We start from the raw sequence: 21070 nt of genomic DNA, 5'->3' as shown, positions 1-21070 counted from the left end.
TTTCCCTCAAATACACAACATCTTTAAAAAATCAATTTCATTTTGCCTTTGAAGGCCATAACATCCTGTTTCTTGGACTAGGACTGACACTGACCGTGCCATAATTATGCCTCCCCTGCTGGGGGAGAGTTTTAGAGTCTTTGCCAGGAGTCCGAGAGACGAACGGGGCTATCAGCCTTCTGTGCTTTCAGATAGTTGTTTATTAAGTCTTATCACAGAGCCACTTAACGTGACCCAGACATAGCACAGAGCAGAGAACACAGGAGAATGCCCAATTATCAAGATTTACAGAGTCTTTTAAAGGTAAATTAACCAATGGTCACTAAAAGTGTATATTATTTTTACTTTTCCACCAATAATAAATCATCTATGCACATAGACAGGAACTGCGGAATTCTTTATCCAGTCATCCCAAACTACTTCTATTGCAGAATATGGGGTAGTAGAAGAAGAAGAAGAAGAAGAAGGTCTGGAGAACAACAATCCTGCATTTTGAAGTGAAAATCTTACATAATATTCTATCACCTAGTTCACACCAGTGTAGATTCTAATTCTTCCCAGAGGGTAAGCAATTTTCTCCAAGGACGAAGGTCAAAAACACTGTTGTCCAGGGGGGTAGAGCCTTTCAAAACAGGCAGAGAATTATTCTCTGCACTCTGGCTTCCTACAAGGACAGTAATTTATCAATTTAGACACTTGAAAGTACCGTTTTGTTTTGAAACATATGGAATTAATGTTGTTAATAAGTAGGGGTTTTTTTAAATCTTTGAAAAGCCCAGCATATACCTTGATCAGGGTATAGCTCTGGTTGCTTGTCCTGGTGCCTCAAACGTAAGCTGAGAGCAGCTTGAAAGACACAGGCAATACTGGGGGTTTTTTATCATTTAGGCCTAGTCCATTTCTATCTAACTTGAAACATCGCAATTAAGTGTTCTATTTATAATTCTTCTTTTTGACTGAATGCAGCACTAAAAATCCAGCCCAAGCACTGCTCCCTGCTCTTGGGTATTTCATACCCTGCCCCAGAGGAGGCCTGGCCTGGTGCCTGCAAGGTGCTGCTGTGGGGAGCCCCACGTCCCCACAGAGGGTTCAGTGAGTCTGCTGCTGCCCCTCACACACTATTCCCCTCTCACTGGCAGTCTGACAGGGCTGTGCTATAGATATGTTGAAGTTTTCCCACTCTTTCAGCTGCTTACGAAATCTGAATCTTGGTTTAAACTGTGAGATCCCTGATTTTATTGTCCCACTCTCAGGACATCCAGTAGGAAGATACTTTACAACCCTTTCTGGCTTCACTGCAGGGAAATACTGAATTTACAGCAATGCTATCAAACATACTAATGGATTTAAAGGATTAAAGTTGAGTAACAACTGTTCTTGGATGCACAAAAATCAGCAGGAGGATTTTTTTATGGTTCTGGTAGCCACATAAATTGACTTCTACGAATGAGTCAAATATTGACTGGCATCACATAAACTGAAGCTGGAAGTTAGAAAGTTACTTGCAATCACCAGAGGAGTGAGGTGTTGAAAAGGCTTCATCTCAGGAAAATTCCACTTTTAGATTCCTGTTTATATGACTTAGGAGGAGTAACACATTATGAGTCCAACGCAGCTGGGGATTAGACCTCATGACCCATGCACTTATACTTCCTACACTCCCATCAGCCTATGGGATCTTAACTGCATTAATATGTCCAAAGTTTGGAAAGAAACAGGAAAACGTTATAAAAAATTTATAAACTTTTACAAATCTGAGCGTTAAGACAGATGAATTAGTCACAAAAATCATTAGGTTTTGATCTGTTGTCAACTGCTATTACAAAACTCGCTATTAACGCTATTCCCGTCACTTATTTCAGCTGTAGATTCAGTCTGGTGCTGCTCCTTTGTGCCTGGATGAATGGAAACTGCTTTGACGTAGATACTTTGGAAGAAATGTGAGCACTATAAAGAGACTTTTAGTCTCAGTTCATCTTCTTCCTCTATTGTGCTCCGTATTCATCACAAGCCTAGAAAAGTTCTTCCAATTTCCTATTCATATACTGATCCATGAATAGTACAACTGTACTGCTATATATGTTCTCCAAATGTCTGGGCTGAATAGTTTATTTCCTCTGAGTTGTAATTATTCATCTCAGCATTTGGCAATGTTTTCAAGTGGTTTTAACTTTCCTCATGCAATGTGTCATCAGGTTTCAAAAATAGTAGTTTCTTTGGACAATCTGGATACTGAAGTATTAGGTTGTTTCATAGGGTGGAAAATGGCCTCTGAGCTTCACAACTAACTTGTGGTCAACTGCTTTAGCACATTTAAAAATTCAGATTAATGCAAAATAGTAAATTAGAAGAAAAACATCAAGGAAAAGGATATGAAGTTGGGAAATAAATTGGGGTAAAAGCTAGGATCTAATTTTGAGGAAATACAATTATGCTCTAGGACAAAGGAAGTGCAATGGGAGGGTTGGTTTGGGGAGGCCACATGTAGAACCAAGTGGTTGGGGAAAGGGTTGTGATAGGAAGTGAGGAGCTCTGCTGAAGATTCATTTGAGTCAATTACTACTTGAGGACAATTTTTGTGAGGAACTGTGAATGATCTTCCTAAATATTTTCTACTGTGTATGTGTGAAGCTAAACTACAACCTAAATTTTCAGCAAAGTGCACTGCAAGCAAAACCTGACCAGTTTTGCTCCAGTTTGCAGCAAGGATATACAGTCTGAAAAATTTAGATGTCCAGATACAATCCACCTATCAACTGATGGTGTACATTCCTGTCCTCTTATATAGAAATTTTACACATTTTAGATGACATGATGGCCATTTTTTGGCTCTCTACCTATGAAAAAATGAAAAATTTTCTGAGTAAATAATAGAATTGCAAAGCACTGATTCATCTTCTAAGACAGAAAAGACAAAAGCCTTTCACCCCACCAGACCAAGAAAGCATTTTTACACCAATAAACCAAAAAGGTAATACATTTTGAGGGCATTAAATATAAATCATGAATATTGATCTCATTGCCGTATTTAAACACTGTGGCATTAACTATGTCAGCTGATGGATTGCGTGATTTCCACAGCCAAAATCACTAATGAAAAAAAAAAATGTTCCCTATACTTTCGTATGTCTCGGATATTTATTTTATGATTCTCCCAAACCAAAACACAATAATTTTGCCTTTCACTCTTCCACTAGTGTCCAGTTTGTACCTACTGAATTGCAAATGCTTCACTAAAGGTACAATCCCAGTAGCCAGCAGGCTGCCAACTATCAAAGTCTAGCTCAACACCAGCTAAGTAGGAAGTCGATTTTTGAACACAACTCATTAATTTGCCCTTCAGTTTTCCACTTGAAAATAGTTAGCCTTTGGTTTCGTTATTAATACAGCTTAAAGTTTGCCATCTGCCTTTGTAAAACCATGGATTTTGGACATGCTGAGTCTAATACCTGCAAGGTAACCTATGGCCTATCCAGCCTTAACTATGTGTCTGCTGTTCCTGACATATTTATTCAAACTGTACTTCATGTCCCTCAGCAACAGCCACTGAACAATCTTAAGAGGGCAGAAATCCTCTCAGGGAAGATGTTTGTCACAAGTTCTGGCTGGTGAAACACCTATGCTTTGTGTACAATTCCTCCTCCAATGAGATCCACAGATGTCATGGTATCATAGTAGTTGTTTGAAGGAAATTAATTGCTGCTCTAAAATAAGTCTTCTGCAATATGTTTTAGTTCATCTTCTGCAATGATCAAAACCTAAAAGCATCTGGATAGCTGCTTACCCTAAATTTTTATTGCTTTTAAATATTCACATTTTCAGCTACTGTATTATTTTATCTGTTGGGGGTACAAGTGACAGGTTGGTACCAGCTAGGAATATGTGCCCATTTCCTACAAAAGAACAACATTCTCTCAGGCCCCTTCAGGTATCCAGCTGTGCACATCTCAAGCTTTAAGCCTATATTTAAGTCCTAAAACATCAGCAGAACTTAGGATGCTAATCTGGTGTTTTACTGACTACAGGCACAATTTAGAGCAATAATGTTTGCTCTTCCCTGCTTATGCTTCATGGCTTCCATTGTGTAAATTACATATGATCGTGAGAATCCCTTATCAATACTTACCCATCTTACAGCATGTTTGTTACTCATCTTTTGCACTCCATCATGGAAGCAGTTTCTTCTTGTGCAATATTATGAATATTTTATGATGTTTTACATATTTCCCTTTAATTTATATGGACATGTTTGCTGACACTGGTCTCTGGGTACAATATTTATTGTCTCTGGATATATTTTCAGAATTGTTATGGCAGGAGGAAAACAGGGTCACAACTACAGCTGTGACAAGACAGTCATGACACCCTTCAGGGAAGAAAACAGATTGGAACAACAAGCCAAGAGGGCAAGTGCCAGGGCAGGGAGCTGGAAGACCAAAGCTTGTCAACATGCAGCTGGAATGAACCTTGAGCACCCATCCTGCCACGGGCAGAGCCAAGGAGATACCACAGAGCCTCCCACAGGGGGGTCTGAAACCCTTTCCTAAGTGACCTTGGTGTTGACATGAATTGACAGCCTGCTAGAAGAGCATAAGGGGAGGGCTTGGATCAGCTGCACCAGTGCTAAGGGAGCTCTTTTGAAGGCTCTGGCTGACTTTTTTCAGTGAGTGATTCAGTCGCCCTAATCTTTTCTGGGGCCATTGGACAGCAGTGCAGACAGCTCCAGACTTGCAGTATGACCTCCCAGCTGTGGGTTCCAGCAGGATCTCTGGCTCATACATCAGAAAGTCTCACTATCATTGCTCAAATTTTCTGTTTATTCTTTCAGATATCTCCTCACAAATGTTTGTTTTAATTTCATGGCAGTTACTTAAATCAAGATGGTTTTTATCAAAGTTAATTGCTAAGAACTCAAACTTGAGAGATACTTTGAATATGCCTACCAGGCCTATGACTTTTTTACTGTGGAAGAACAGATATTGAGTAAATTAAAAGCAGTCTCAGATTTTGAGGGTACAGGACCAGCCAAGATGCAGATGGCCATTAGGCCCAATTTTGTTTCTTCTTTTCTTGGTGAATAATAACTTGAAGCAAGCTTATAGATGAATTTCAATTGACAATAAACAAGTAAACACTTAGACAAGCCCACATAGGTCCCAGTATCACTTAGCATTCTTTAAAAATCAGCCATTGTAATGTAGATGAGGAATTCAAACAAGTGGAGAGAGAAGCCCGCTAGATTTTCCTTGCAACCTCCAATGCAAACCTATTTTTAAAATGGTTGTATGTTATGGATGGAAAATAAGAATAGTAGTCTGTAGCACTATTTGTACAGAATAGTAATCCTGAATGACATTCACATTAATTCCTGCTTTTTTTTAAGCTTTGTTTCCTATATATAATTTTTCTTTCATCTTTTCCTGTGTCCCTCTACTACCCCAGCAATATTGTTTGTGATTTATCACATGATGTTTTAGTACCAAATTAACAAACACCAGGGATGATGCCTGGACACCTGAAAAATAGGTGTAAATCACTGACACAGGACACATGAATTAGTGGAGAATTTCTGTGCAATTAATGAGTGCACTTGAGAATGTTTCAGTGCATTTAAAGTACTTCAGAATTTCCACTAAGTCACACAGTCCAAATGCAATAATTGTTACTAAAGCCATGTCTTGGATGGGAAAAAGTAAGAAAGCTTGGACTTGACTTTCTCAAGTCAGCAATGATGGAAAGACACAGATTTGCTTACAGGTAAGATTAGTGTTCCAGAAATAGACAACTATATGGGCTTAGAACTGAGGGCCTTCTGTTTATCTGTACACCCTTCAGATTCTCATAAATTTACTTCAGATACGATTTTGCTCCAAGAATCATTCAGCTGGGTTCTGTGAGGTGTCCCTACAAAGGGAAATAATTGGTGTAAAACAAAGTCTGCAACTGCCTGTTATAAACTGAGTATAAACTGTGTATATGTCTGCTAGTTTTCAAGAGGGTTTTTTTGTTTATTTATCTATTTGGAATAATTTCTGAATACATTGCTATATCATAGATAATACAGCATGCCCTACTAGATCAAAACAATGACCACATATAGCAAAAGCTTCAGCAAAAACACACCTAAACATTTTTAGTCTACAACATCTGTTTGGTCTCCTTCTAACCCAGAGTTCCTGACTTACACCCAGACACATGCAACACCCAGCTCCCTGTGCTGCATTTTAACTCTTCCCTAAGACTCTCCTGAGACTGATTTTCTGTTTGCCATTCCTACCCCACTGTAGACTGTCCTTTCTAAAGGGTAATTTTCTTTTCAGCTCTGTTGAGCTGACCAGTGCATCTTCTAAGTGAAATAATTACCTTGCTGTATAACACAGTAGTTGCATAAGTCTGAAGTCTCCAAACTATGGTATTGCAGTTCATTTTGACTTCTGGGCTGAAGTATTTCCCTGTGCAGCTCCATGCTGCTTTCCTGCATACCAAGACATTTTCTTGCTATTGCTGATGGCTGGAAGATGTTCCTTGCCCTTCCCTAGCCCTTAGATTAGCAGTTCCCTGGCTGCTTACATGGTTGAAATCAATCCGATGTACTGATGCTTTTGTTCAGGATTTCCACTCCCAGAAGAATAAAATGCTTCATCATACATCAAATGTCTCAGACTCTACTGTTTCAGAAACTTTACAGATTTGCAAGAACAAATAAAATTGCAAAATATCAATTGAATGTATTTAATTATAAAAGTTTACTTTGTCTCCTTCATCCCTATTTCAATGAAGGCGGAATTAACTTCATGATGTTAAGATGAAGTTTTAAGATTGTCCAGAGCAGCAGCTTCTTCCTGCCTTCTCTTTCTTTTTGCCCTCTCTATAAACAGGACCAAAAGCTAGAATTTTTATGTGTTCATGCAAGCTAGAAAGCCTTGTTGTACCCATTTGTCTGTTACAAAACCTTGCTTTTTTGTTTCTTGCTGTTGTCTTAGGATATTTATTTTCCAGATAAGGAAAATTTTCTCTTTGGAAATGTGCAATAGTTCCCATTTTATACTTCTATTCACCTTTTTTTGCTTTCATATATCATGACCTTTTGAAAATGGTTAGTAAGACCTTTTGTAACATCATATGAATAATTTTCAAAGAACATATTTTGCCAGATTCAAAACTGTTTTCTCCCTCTGAGGTTGTGCAAAGATCTAAACATATCACAGGTGGTGAAATTGAAACACAGCTACTTAATTTGAATAATATTTCTTTCCCTAATCTATGTTCTTTAGGACCCATTGCATTCATACCCTTTTCCAGTCATGAATAAATCATGAGTGTGTCAGCTGTGTTTGTAGGTTTCACCTCACAGTATTTATTTCTGAGAGTGACATCCAGAATTCAAATAATGTGGCATACCTCAGATATTGTGAGCTCTGAGTGATTTTGTGAAAAGACAGCTTACTTCTGAGCAGAGCTGGAAGGGGCAATTGAACTGGTTTTGTTGGAAAGGAGCAAGACTTTGATCAGGCAGTTAGTTAAGCAATCAAACTGTTTTGTTAATGATCCTGCAGGGGCTGTCAATTCACATTACATGTTAGATTAGTTTCACTGGGGTGGAGCTGAAAGCTGAGGGTTGGTTTCTGCCTCTCTCCTCAAAAGCAGGAGTAGGTAGGTGGTGCAGAGCAATCTTCTTCACAAGCTCCTAGGCCAGCAGGCAAGGGAAGGGAATGGCAGTGTTTTAGCACAGACACAAGAGGTGCTGCTGATCGATCTCACCTTCTCTCTGGTACCTTAGCAAAGGCACCATTCTGTCTGTGGATGCCTATCCCAAAAGAAAATCACCCTGCAAAATATGGTTATCTTTATCTTAGAGGAGTTCCAGGCTCTGTTTCACCATGTTGCCCTGCAAATGGTTAATTTGGCACACTGAGAGCTGTAGACAAGGGAAACAGGATGGGAAAAGGGGGCCAGAAGCTGCCTAAGCCAAAAAGAAAGACTTATCACTCTGTGCCCATGAGTAGGGACAATATAAAGTCCTACATGTGGCCTTTCAGAGGTGCTGCAAATTGAATCTCCATAGAATAGAAGCAATTGGTAAAGTATGAATATAGAGAAAATTTAGTGGCTTCAAGACAAAGGGCTGGAAAATGACTGATGAAGAGAAAAGTCAAGGAAAATTAATTTCACCAAGTGAAAGATAAGATTATACTAAATTTCATGGTAAAAATCTGAAGTGCATTAATAATTTAGACTTCTACCAAGAAACAGAGTAAGTTCCAGGTGTAGATACCCTGCTATGCAGAGTGCTGTAGTATAATTTATATCCATTTTTTGTGGCTCTATACTGTCCCAAGAAAATCTGTCAGAGTACTTGAAAAATACCAGTTAATAAATTCTTCCAGTTTATTACCTTGATAGAGCTAATCACATTTTTCCTAGGAGAAAACTGGATATTTCTCATATGCTTGGATCATACAGGAAGTCTGTGGCAGTCCAGGATATAATCCAGATCTTCTGAATCCCAGCCTTGCTATTTAGCTATAAATCTTTTAGTTGTTTTGAGTCATACCTTGTACTCTAAAATAGCCTACTTCTCCCCCCTCCCTCACACCACCCCCCCAAAAAAAGTTAATTCAAAATAAGATTAAGGATATGAATTTTTGGACTGGTGAAAATTTGCATGGAGTTGTGCCCCAAATATATCAGCAGACTGGCTGGCTTGACACTGAAAAGAGAGAACAGAAAAACTTCAAGAGCTATACAGACATTTTTGAAAGTTTTAAATGGATATGTTGCAGGGTTGCATGTAAACTGTACAAGATGAGACATGCTGTCATTAACCTCATCTATTCCCTTTCTGGATGACAGGGTCAAATCAGCCATTTGTCTGCTGGTTTTCACCTGTTCGTGAAATATGTGCTAGTTTACTAAAACTCTTGTAGACTGACCTGGACTATTCGCATGAAATAATTCTGGAGAAGCGAGAGAGTCTGTGTAATATAACTTTCTTGAATGATGAAAATTTTTACTCTCTATTCCTTCCTTGCCTGCTATCAGATTATCAGCATGCTGGAGTCTCAAATCCTACATTATTCAGAGCTTTGAAAGAAAAGTAAAAACATAACATTGCAACATATCCTACAGTCCAGACTGCAGACACCACAGAATCCCTTCTAAATTGGGTTTCTTGATATTTCACTTCTATCTTACTTTTTTAAAAAATATATTAATTGGTTAAAATTATTTTCCACTAAATTTTGAATTTGTGATTAAAAACCCCAAAAATAGTTTGTGTTTTGTGACACTTTCTACAATTCAAAGATATAAGCAGGTACATCCCAAATCCTGGCTGATTCCTAGTCCTATCCCGCCTTTTCAGCACATTTTTAAGCTGAAGTTAATCTTTCCTGAGCACATCACTACAGCAGCATAAAACATCTCACTTGGAAACCCACATTTTCTGAAATCAATGCTTATTTCTATAGGGAATACCTTACCAAACACCTTCTTGGACTGCAAAATCTTCCTCAGAGTAGCAATGGCAGTTCATGTCAATGAATGTGACCAATACATCTGTCAGTCATTCTCTCATTCATTCTCACAGAAACACAGAAATGTGGTTGGAAAAGATGTCTGGATCCCTGGTCCAGTTCTCCTCTCAGAGAGAAACTGTTGCCAGCTTGGATGATGATGGCTTTGGTTTTGTCTGGCCAAGCCTTGGAACCGCCAAGGGTGGCACTTCACAGCCAAAGTTTACAGTAACAGCCCTTTTGTTCAGTGGGCTTCTGTCTCACATGTTTAATGCCCGGGCACATGTTTATGTTTAATCACTCTTCTCACATTTTGATCCTCCAGTGACATGTAGCTCTATTTTGTTTACAAAATAAATCCCTCTATATGGATGGTTTTTTTTGTCTTCATGTTACCAGCAAGTTTCATGAGTAAATTCCTGCATTTCTGGGCCAAGACCCTATGAATTTTATTCATGATTGTTTTTAAATAAGATCTGTCTCAAGACTGATTCCTGAGGAATTCCTCGGATATCTCCCACCACCCTAAACGGGGTTGCCTGCCATTTCAGCTTTTTTCCTACAATGCTTACATTAATCCCCGTCTTCTGCTTCCTAACTCACATTTTCAGTTGTCAGCCTTAGTGAAATGGGACTCTCTGATCGTGGGCTGACTCCTGTGCTGATGGATTAATTCACCAATTGAATTAATTGTTGTTCAAATCTTTTTCTCAGTTATTCAAATCTTTTTTCTCAGAAACACATATGGCTACATGATGTTAACTATTTAAATTACTAGAAATGCATTTTTCATTCTCTTCTGGCCATAAAGGGAGCATTCTTTGTGTCTCTAGCTCCAAATTTTTTCTAGAAAGCAGCAGAGATGTCCCTGAAATGTGTTCTATTGCAAATGACGACAAACCTGGTTTACCAGTTCCCATGTGGCTCTGGCAATGGGAGCATTTTGCTGGAATACTTAAAGTGTGAGCTTCAGGTGAGCAGCACGTCACATATATTGTGGTCAAAAATCATGAGTAACATTCCATATATGCTAGGTAACTAAAAAGAAAGAGAGATCAAAAATCATGTGAACTGGTGAGATAACAGCTTTCATGGCTTCCCCTATTTCCATCCATTTTGAGGACTTTGAGAGTTTTATGACAACATCATGACTAGTCCCACTGGCTGTGCCTGGTTCATTTCCACCCAAAACCCACTCAATTTATTTACCAGCCCTCCTGGCAGTGCCATGGAGCTGTCCTGACATGCAAACATACTCTAATGATTTGCTGACTTAGTGCAGCTTGAAAGCAATCAACATCACTTTTGAAAGTTCAGGTTATTTTAAAATAAAATAATCCTTGACCATCAGCTTCTTCTCTGTTTGATTTAACTGGGGAATATACAGATCTTAACCTGTCTCTGAAAAGAGTAAAATCAAAGGCATGTGTAACTGGAAGTATACCTGGAAGTATGCACCTGGCACAGTTCTCCGTGACAGTGCAGCCTTGCAAGTCAGAGTGGGAGAAATTGCCCACAATTTAAGAAAGATACTAAAATATTAGAGAATGTCCAAAGGAGGGCAACAAATAGGTGAAGGGCCTTGAGGAGAAGCTGTGTGAGGAGTGGCTGAGGGCACTTGGTCTGTTCAGCCTGGAGAAGAGGAGGCTGAGGGGAGACCTCATTGCAGATAAAATTCTTTGTGAGGGGAAGAGGGGGGGCAGGCACTGATCTCTTCTCTGTGGTGACAGGACCTGAGGAAATGGCCTGAAGTTGTGCCAGAAGTTTAGGTTGAATATGAGAAAAAGGTTCTTCCCCCAGAGGGTGGTTGGGTACTGGAACAGGCTGCCCAGGGAAGCGGTCACAGCACCAAGCCTGACAGAGCTCAAGGAGCATTTGGACAATGCTCTCAGGCATGTGGTCTGACTCTTGGGGATGGTGCTGTGCAGGGCCAGGAGCTGGACTCGATGATCCTTGTGGGTCCTTCCAGCTCAGCTGATTCTATGATTCTGTGATCAGCTGCTGTCTGAGCTCCTCAAGGTACCTGTCATGCATCTCCTGGAACCTCCTTTGCCTTTGGGGTCATGGTGCCTTTTCTCTGCTGATCACAACTGACCTTCCCAGTTGTGCTGGACTGGAAGTGCAGTGCAGAGGACTTGGCAAGCTGTCTGTGAAAGGGATGCATTCCAGCCTAAGGAAAGCAGAAATTTATCATTAAAGACTTCATAAATAATTATTTGCTCATAAAGAACAAAAATGGAAGCAGACTAGCTCAGAAACTCATGAACATTTGAAATGGCAGGAGCCATGTTACCACCATCTGAAATACATTTAAATTGCTGTAAATGTTGTGGGTCAAGGATCACTAAATTGCATACTGGAAGAAAGCTAGTGATATATAAAGTAATGAAAAGAGCCAGAAGTGAACATTACTAATGTTCTTCATAAAAAGCAAGTTTCCATGACTGACTCATATATTATCAATTACGTGTGTTTAAGAGGCTGGATTTTAAGATTAAAATAGTGTACCAAATTTAACTGAGCTGTTATCTTTATATTCTTGCAGAAATGTTTTTCCATGGCAATTGCAGAGAATAGGAAGGTGTTTGTGAGCATGGGTTATGGCAACATCCGCCCATAACCTGCATTTTCTGCTTATATAAATGTGTGGATAACATTGAGGATTTTTCCGTTCTTCTAAATATTTGCTTGCCAAATATTCACAGTATAATTCCCATCTCCAAAGAGCTTTATTTTTAGCATTTTCAGTCTTTTCCTAGAGATGTTATTTATGTGCAATGTGAACTGAACTTCCTAATGTCCTAGAGCGTGATGTTTCAAGGTGGTTGCAGCCACACCAGCACATGAGACACAATGACTTTCGCTCCCTCAGTCTTAGTTTGTGCTCACCTGTTAATAACTTTGTGGAGAATAAGAATGTAAATGCTATATTGTATTGATGCAGAGACCAGCCCAGGTGATTAGTCTGCCTCTGGCAGGAACTTGTGGTGGATGCAAGAGGAAAAGGAATGGGAAAAAAATCTATGGAAAAATGTATTCTTTCCTGTGTCTGCTCTCCCAGTTTCCAACTTATTTTAAGCCTGGAAGCATCTTGAGTCAAAGTTGCATCCAGTGTAAGTAACTCAGTGTTAGTCTTGTCCTCCATTATCTGAACTGAACACAATTATATTTTTTGACTGCCACATCATCCTCAAAAACCTAAGTACTACAATTTTGCTATGCATTGTCAGAAAAAGTAATTGTTTTGGCACTGTAACTTAATAAATTGTGTTTCCCTGAAGTTTTCTGTTATGGGAAGTCATGAATAATACTTCCCTTGTTGCCCCACTCACAAATTGGCTCTAAAGATCCTCTCTGCAGTCATCACTCTTCTAAACCAGGTAGTGCCTGGAAACGGTCCTGGGTTTGTCTGAGACTGAATTAATTCTCTTCATAGCAGTCTGTAGGGAGCTGTTTTGGACTTGTGACCAAAACAATGTTGATAACACAGGGATGTTTTAGCTGTTGCTGAGCAGCCTTTACACAGCATCAAGGCCTTCTCCACTTCTCATGCTGCCTCACCAGCGGGGCCTGGGAGAGCACAACAAGTTGGAATGGGACACAGCCAGGACAGCTGACCCCAACTGACCAAAGAGATGTCCCACACCACATGATATCTCAGTAATAAAAGCTGAGGGGAGGAGGAAGGGGGTACATTTGGAATGCTTTTCTTGCCAAGTCCCTGTTATGTGTGACAAAACTCTGCTTTTCTGGGGATGGCTTGATGCCTTAGACAGCCTGTTAATTTCTGCTCTCTTGTGCTAGGTAGACATAACAAAGCCTCTCCGGGCCTGCTCTTCAAGGACACCCAGACCATCCTAGGCCCAAAAAGCATGAACCAAAAGCCTTTGAGAGGGGGGCAAGCTGAGGGGAATTACATCATTAAACTGAAGCTTTAATTGGAGAATTAACCCTGACATGCAAATGAACCAAACCTATAAAAGTGTGAAGAACTCGTGACCTGTCGTCCATCTTGGGGTCCATCTTGGCAATGGCCTCTGGCCCCCAGCGGTACCTTTGAAGGCCTTTCCAATAAATACCTGCCTTATTCCCTTACTCCTGTCTAGCCTCTGTTTCTAGGAGGCCTCTCAAAGCATCAGGCTGAACACCTGCTGCCCATGGGAAGAGGGGAATGAATTCCTTGTTTTACTTTGCGCGTGTGTGTGCCTTTTATTCTACCTGTTAAACTGCCTTTATCTGAACCCATGACTTCTCTCACTTTCATTCTTCTGTTTCTGTCACCTTCCCACTGAGGGAGGGTCAGTGCCTGGTTGTGTGGGGCTGAGTGGGGCTGAGCTCCCTGTCAGGGTCAGCCCACAACAGCTCTTTAATACATTGCAGTGCAGCAGATGCTCTGTCCCTCTGATCCTACTCTTCTTCCCTCTTTGTATCATCTCTAGTTTTTCTGCATCTCCTTTCCAGAGGAAACCAGAGCTGCACACAGTGATAAAGAAATGGCTCCACATTGATTTCTATGACGAACTGATGATTTCTGTTCATTAAGAAATACATACTAAGGGATCATAATTAACGATCCTTATTTAATATTTTTTTTTTTTTACTTTTGTCCATCACTGATCAGCAAGACAGCATTTTCACAAAATTATTTAAAGGCACCTTTCTGAGTGAACACCTCTCCTATATTTGTGGCTCATGCCATATAGACCTACAGCTGCCATCTTTACTGCCCATCTTTTGACAGGCATAACTTCCAGAACAAAACTGACTTAAAGCAAAATGGACCTTCAGAAAGGAATGCATCAGGACTCTTTGAATCTCATTCAAAATGTGTTCAATTTCTTCTTGTCAGAACACGCTACCTTAGAAACTTTACAGCACAGAAGTCCTATGAATTTACATGAAATATTTGAGTGAAAAAGAATTACTGAATGTGAATCTGAATCTTTCTGTCAGCAGAATATTCTTTTCTGTAACATTTAGTTTCTCATTTCATTACATGACATAGCAGAAGTATTTTGAATTGATTGAAAAGTAATTTATAATCAGTGGAAAACAGCATGTAAAAAGCTGTATACAACATGCATTTATTTTCACATCCATCTCCCTATGAGCCTTTCACTTTTTTTCTCATGTGGTTTTGCCCCTATCTTAGGAAATACTGCAATTACAGTTAAGTAAAATCAATGCAGCCCTTAATTAGAGTAATTAAATTCCTAAGGAAATAAAAAAAACCCCACAACCAACCAAGGCAAAGCAAACCCAAGACCAACAAAACCAAAAAAACCCAGCCAACCAAACAAAAAAACCCCAAACCAAACCCAGTTACTGAAAACATTTACTTCAGGTACAGAGTTTTGGTGTGGTTGTATTTGCAGAGCTTGTAACAGGAAGCCTCTTCCTTTAATAGAAGTGGTTTTATCTAAATAAATAAAATCAGAAATTCTAATTCTCAAATACAGGCGTAACTCCTTTTTACTAGTCTTTTCACTTTTCGTCATGATCAGAAATGTTTAAGAGACCATGAGAGGAATTTCAGTTAAAAGCAATTCATGCTTATTAGTTTATCGTGGATTATCAGAACAGCTTGGAAATGGAAAAATATGATCAGGTGAATAATCTCATATAATTTATTTTAGTTAAATCACATCAATAAAAATATCTAATGAAGGACTTTTCTAGAGAGACACGTGGTAAATGGTTGCTAAGTGTTTTAAACCTAACAGAAATCCCTCTATTTTTCTCTTTGCAAATACATAATTATTAGTAATAAGTAAATAGATAAGGCAATGTCTTATCTTCACGAACATCAGAGAGCCCAAAGCAAGGCTTCCCAAACTCAGTTTAACTGAGTGCCATTATCAGTTTGAAAAATACTGTGGCAAATGAGTGCCTGTGGTTGCTTCCCCTCTCTACCCAGTCCTGATGTCTCTTGAGCCACAGCTGCCTTTGAAGCCACTGACCTGCAAGAGGTCACCACTGATGTGGTGAGGAGATACCCCTTTAATCACTGCTATTTTGACTAACCAGTATCCATCTTGCCAAGTCCTCCCAAATTCTGCCTTAATAATGAAAACATTGGGTTTTTCCATTCTGTTTCTGTCTTCACTTTTACTTCCATATTACGGGTTCTTTCCTTGCTCTAGGTTTTTTTCCCTTTATCTAAGACTGATTTGATAATCTTTCCGACACGCACTTCCTATAGCTATTCTGATTTTGGCTTTCTCATAATTGCAGTTCAGATACAGTTATGAGACTTCATAATTTCAGAACTTGCAAAAAACAAACTTTGCAATCATGGAAAGGTCATTTTCTGCAGGAAGGGAGCCACAAGGATTATTGAGTCCAATTGATTATTGGCCCTACACAGCACCTCAGGAGTCACACCATGTGAGAGTATTGTCTAAACGCTTCCTGAACTCTGTCAGGCTAGAGCTGTGACCACTTCCCTGGGCAGCTTGTCCCTGTTCCCAGCCCTCTGGGTGAAGAACCTTTTTCTAATATCCAAGCTAAACTTCCCTTGACACAACTTCAGGCCATTCCCTCAGGTCCTGTCACCACAGAGAAGAGATCAGTATTGGCCTCTGCTCTTCCCCTCATGAGGAAGTTGTAGCTGCACCGAGGTCTCCCCTCAGCCTCTTCTTCTCCAGGCTGAACAGACCAGGTGACTTCAGCCAGTTCTCATTTCCCCTCAAGGCCCTCACCATCTTCATGTCCCTCCTCTGGACAATTTCCAATAGTTTTTCCTTCTTATATTGTGCTGCCCAAAATTGCACAGAATGTTCAAGGTTGGGCCACATCAGGGCAGAGTAAAGCAGGACAATCCCCTCCTTGGACCAGGCAGGGATTCTGTGCCTGATGGACCCCAGGGTACATTTGATCTTTTTGGCCAATTTGTGTCTAATTCTTAAATAACGTCTTTAAATCTTGAAATACATCAGCAGACAACACTGATTGTTCCTATCTGCCCATGCAGGCTCCATTTGCAGGCAGAGGGTCAGTGCCTTGCAGTTTTTTGCAGCCTGTTTTTTCTGGATTTATTAAGGATTATTCTTGAACAATGCCAGATAATAAATTTCCTTCTTAATATAAATTTTTTGCAGCCTTTTTCATTAAGACCCCCTCACAGCGATCAAGGCCCATCCTCAGTTGCCCATTAATCATGTGTTATGGCATAGCAAGGGCTCCTATGAGTGGGTTTGCTTGAAGGTTTCCATCAAAATGCAACCTGAACATGTTTTCAGCAGACATTTACCTATAAATATTAGCACGTGGTTACTCCAAAAGTGATCTATGAAATATCTCATCTGCTGAGTACATCAGTGAACTAAGACAAGGTATAAATTTTCAAAGTAAATAAATCTGTTCAGATAAATCCAAGTCTGCCTGCTCTTACAGTTTTTAAACCAAACCTGTAATTGTGCAATGTCTTGTGGTCTGCAGTTGTGTTTGCTGTGTGCAATTTGTAGAGCAAGTAATTAAATTTCTTCTTGGACAGTCTCAAAATTTGCTCAACGAGTTTAAACCAAAGCTTGGTTTTATAATAATTTCATATCTCAGCATTAATTAGATTATTGTGAGATCAAACATCAAGGGAAGAAAAATCATAATTAATTTTTTGAAATAATTTTATTTGCTGCCCAAAGAAAACAAGTGGAATATTTGGACTGTTAATCTCTCATTCAGTAGCTCATATGTAAACTAATGCATCCCAGCAATGAAAGTCCAGTAAAAGACATCCATTTGTAGGGACACCAGGGAAAATCAAGGAAGGACAATAAAGATATTTGCAATAATGGCTGAATTGCTGCTGGGTTATCATAAAGATATTTAAGTTAATTTCATGGCACAATATCCCTGGTTTAGTGTATTCAGTGAATCAGTATTGAATTAGTTCAACTTATAAGGAAGTGCCTCAGAGGCCAAGCAGCACAAAATGATTATCATTATGTGCTGACAGGATAATCTCTTTTTTTCATAGACCTTGACTGAGCAAGTCACTCATGTGCTTGCTTTGCTGGCAAAACACTTACATTTGATTAAGAATCAGAATCTTATGAACATGAAGCATGTGCCCAAGATACAGTATGACCAGTTATCACCTGATTTTTCAAGAGATTTAAATAGACTTTGGATCAAGTCCCAGACTGCAGTGGTCTACTTCCTTACAACAAACACTGCATTAACTAGCAAGAACTTGAAAAAGTCCTGACATTTTATTTTATAAAAGCTACATAACTTAACAGAGTAAAGAAAGGCCATACAACACTCCATATGGTTAGTTATTAGAGGTCCTGAAAATAATATTATGTACTGTTAAAATGTTACCTTCTGTTGGTTTTGTCTTCCAATTATTTGTCCTTGTGGTTTGGCACTAAAAGTAATACTCAAGAACAGGCTGAGGTGTTCAATGGGTGCAAATGTTCAGTGTACGTCTCTCAAGTTGGGAGTTTTTCAAGCAAATTGAAAAAAATCTTATCATTATAATTCACACTTTTGTGTGTGCTAGAGCACAGTTTACATATTGAAATAGGCATTTGCATCATTTACATGATTGAGTGGTGAAGGCTGTTGAAAATGTCACCTACATAGAGCCTAAAAAGAAAGAAGTATCAGAGAGACTTACAGAATGACACCAATGGCTTTTCACTCACAGTAACTGTGTACTGTATTTCTACCACTGCCAAATAGCAGATACAAGAACTGTTTCTGTTGTTATCCTTCATGTGAGATATCCTGTGAACACAACACGGAGTGGATACGTGAAACAAATCAAGTCATTTCACACAGAGCAGTCATTTAAGTGTTCATTCATTTAATCTTATTAAAAAGTACAACCCATGTCCTTCCAGTGTTGAATTAAATTGATCTCCTTTGCCTGTTTATCTTGCTGCTTTTATGTTTGAGCTTTCTGACATCAAAGAGATGGATGTCTTAAGGCAAGATCCACCATTCAGTGTTCTGCAATGAAATAGCATTGACCTATGTGTATGTCAGCACTAGCATAAGGATCACTGTACAAACAATAGCAGAAGTTCATTTCCTCCAAATTTTTTTTAAAGAGTTATTTGAAAATGTTGGATTTATGGTTGGTAAAGGCTTATATGTATGGTAAATTCTTCTTTAGTCAGTTCTGATCTTTTTATGCACCCTATGAGGCTGTCAGCTCTTATTAACATCAACACTAAAGCTTTTTATGTCTTAGTTTTGAAGTTTAACAATTTACAGGGAAAAGAAACCTTTAACATTTGTTTCTACAGAATAGACTATAACCAAATAAGAAGGGCAGTAGACTTTAATATAATGCATTTATACTCAGCATTGAATGCCTTTTGGCTAATATGCTAACAAGCACTCCATGAAGTCTCAGAACAGAGAGAGAGGGAAGATACTTGTATCCATAGCAGCAATTCACAGTAACCAGTTTCTATTTCTTCTTACTGTCTATTGTGAGGAAACTGCATTAAATGAACTTCTCAGCAGGGAGGAGGGAAACGAGCATCCCATTTGCTGCTTTGTTAATAGGAAAGTGGAGTGGTTAATCATTAAAGAACAAAATGTAATATATTTTGTTGGAACAGCAATACTATCAGTAAGAACAACACAAAGGGCACCTACATGAGCAGCAAATCCATGTTAAAGAGTGTTGGGGATTATGGCATTTGAGATAAAAGTCAAGATTGAATTCCTAGCAGTTTTCAAAACCATTAGTGTATTTTAAATTTCTATTTAAGTGTCTCAAGGTACCAAAAACATCTTCTACAACTTCTGCAATCCAACACTTAAATATTTTTAGCAATATTTATTCCTTCATTAAAAGAGTGGTTTTACCCTGCAAAGTCTCAGTGTTCAAACATCCCAGGCTCCATCAAAAGAAATCTGACTTTCTGGGGCATGAGGGATGAAGCACCTCTCCCATGGAGACAGGCTGAGAAAGTTGGGGTTATTCAGCCTGGGGAAAAGAAGCCTCTAGAGAGACCTTAAAACACCTTACATTACCTGAAGGGGCTACTTGAGAGAGGTGGAGAGGGACTTTTTACAAGGGCATGGAGGGATAGGGCAAGGGTAATAGTTTTAAATTTAAAGGGAGTAGATTCAGATTAAATATTAGTAAGAAATTCTTCCCTGTGAGGGTGGTGAGGCCCTGGCCCAGGCTGGCCAGAGAAGCTGTGGCTGCCCCATCCCTGGAAATGTTCAAGGCCAGGTTGGATGGGTTTTTGAGCAACCTGGTGTAGTGGAAGGTGTTCCTGGCAGTGGGGTTGAAGTGAGATTGTCTCTAAGGTCCCTTCCATCCCAACCCATTCTATGATTCACTCAAGCTGTTCAGTCCTAGAAGAGTATTTCAATACCCTACTGTTTCCTTTCATGAGTTGTTTCCATCAGATTGAGCATTCTGTGATTATTGTTGCAATGGCAGACCAAACACACAAAGCCAACTCAGAGAAGAAGCAGATGATATGCCAAGAGTGTAACTTTTAGAGCAAGAACCTGGGTTGTTAGCTCAGTACTTCAAGGTGGAATCATGATGATAGGCCAATGTCCCTTATTCTTTAAACTGAACTGGAGACTGGGATGTGATTCACCTCCTGAAAAGCTGCTTTCAAAAGAACGTGTAGAGAGAAGGAGATGCTTCTTTTCTCATTCTCTGCAAGAGAATTTTCTCATTTCCTTTCACAAGCCTTTTGCATATAGAAATTGAGATAATAAGATGGACACTGATGTTTTACAAGCTATCAGGGCTCCGGTCCTGACTTCCACCGCTGCTCATTTGTAGTGTACTAAAGACCATTAACTAAAATACACAGGTGTTGTCATACCCCAAGTCCCTTTTCCCAGAAAGACTACTGATCCACAAGTAGCACCTTGGTTCCTATTTTGTTACTCTCCCTTTGCATTTCAGTCTACTGGCTTGCTTTCACCAGGAGGGATGAAGGTCTGCCACATTTTTTAATCTGGTGTTAGTCTTTAAGAAAAAGAATGATAACACTTATATATATGATAGAATTGTCTACATAATTTCTCATTAAAATCAGGTCACTGCTGAAGAAATTAGATTGTTAGGTTGTTCCAGTGTTGCATGGTTCCAACTCCTCTGTAGTTGGCCAGGCCCAGGAATGACAGGAATACTGTGACTCTGGGACTATGGTCTTTCTGTTGTCCTCATGAGTACAGGAATCCCTGGACCCATCTTTTTTCTTCATGGAGCATTATAGGCCTTCAAAGAAATTCTGAGTTTATTATATCCCCTGGACGAATCTCCATCCTCCAATTTTACTTTTACACTCAGGAGCACCATGTCCTGGAGAGCTGACATCTGAAAATGTATAGGACAAGTTACAGGGTTTAGAGCAGTTACTAGCTTGGCAGGGATTCTTCCTTTCCTAGAAACCATTGTCTCTGGAGTCTGCAAAGCATGGGAAGACATCAGGGGTATCTATTTATTATACTGCTCTGGTGAATGCTTAAGAGATGAGTTTAAATTATAGCAGCCTGGGAACTGGTCATGTTATCTATCTGAAAAGACAGAGTAGTGTCAGTAAGTTTACAAAGGAACAGAC

The 21070-nt window shown here is 39.4% G+C and overlaps 1 long non-coding RNA gene across 2 annotated transcripts in view; it reads left to right on the top strand.

Moving 5' to 3' along the window:
- Positions 1-21070, top strand: part of LOC138106220 (uncharacterized) — a 38265-nt gene that overhangs the window by 1058 nt on the left and 16137 nt on the right. The window lies entirely within an intron of this gene.

Source organism: Aphelocoma coerulescens, chromosome 2 (genome assembly GCF_041296385.1).
Source record: "Aphelocoma coerulescens isolate FSJ_1873_10779 chromosome 2, UR_Acoe_1.0, whole genome shotgun sequence".
In the NCBI taxonomy this organism is placed as follows: Eukaryota; Metazoa; Chordata; class Aves; order Passeriformes; family Corvidae; genus Aphelocoma; species Aphelocoma coerulescens.
Note: the sequence above shows the minus strand (reverse complement) of the source record. Positions and strands in the feature narration are given on the sequence as shown.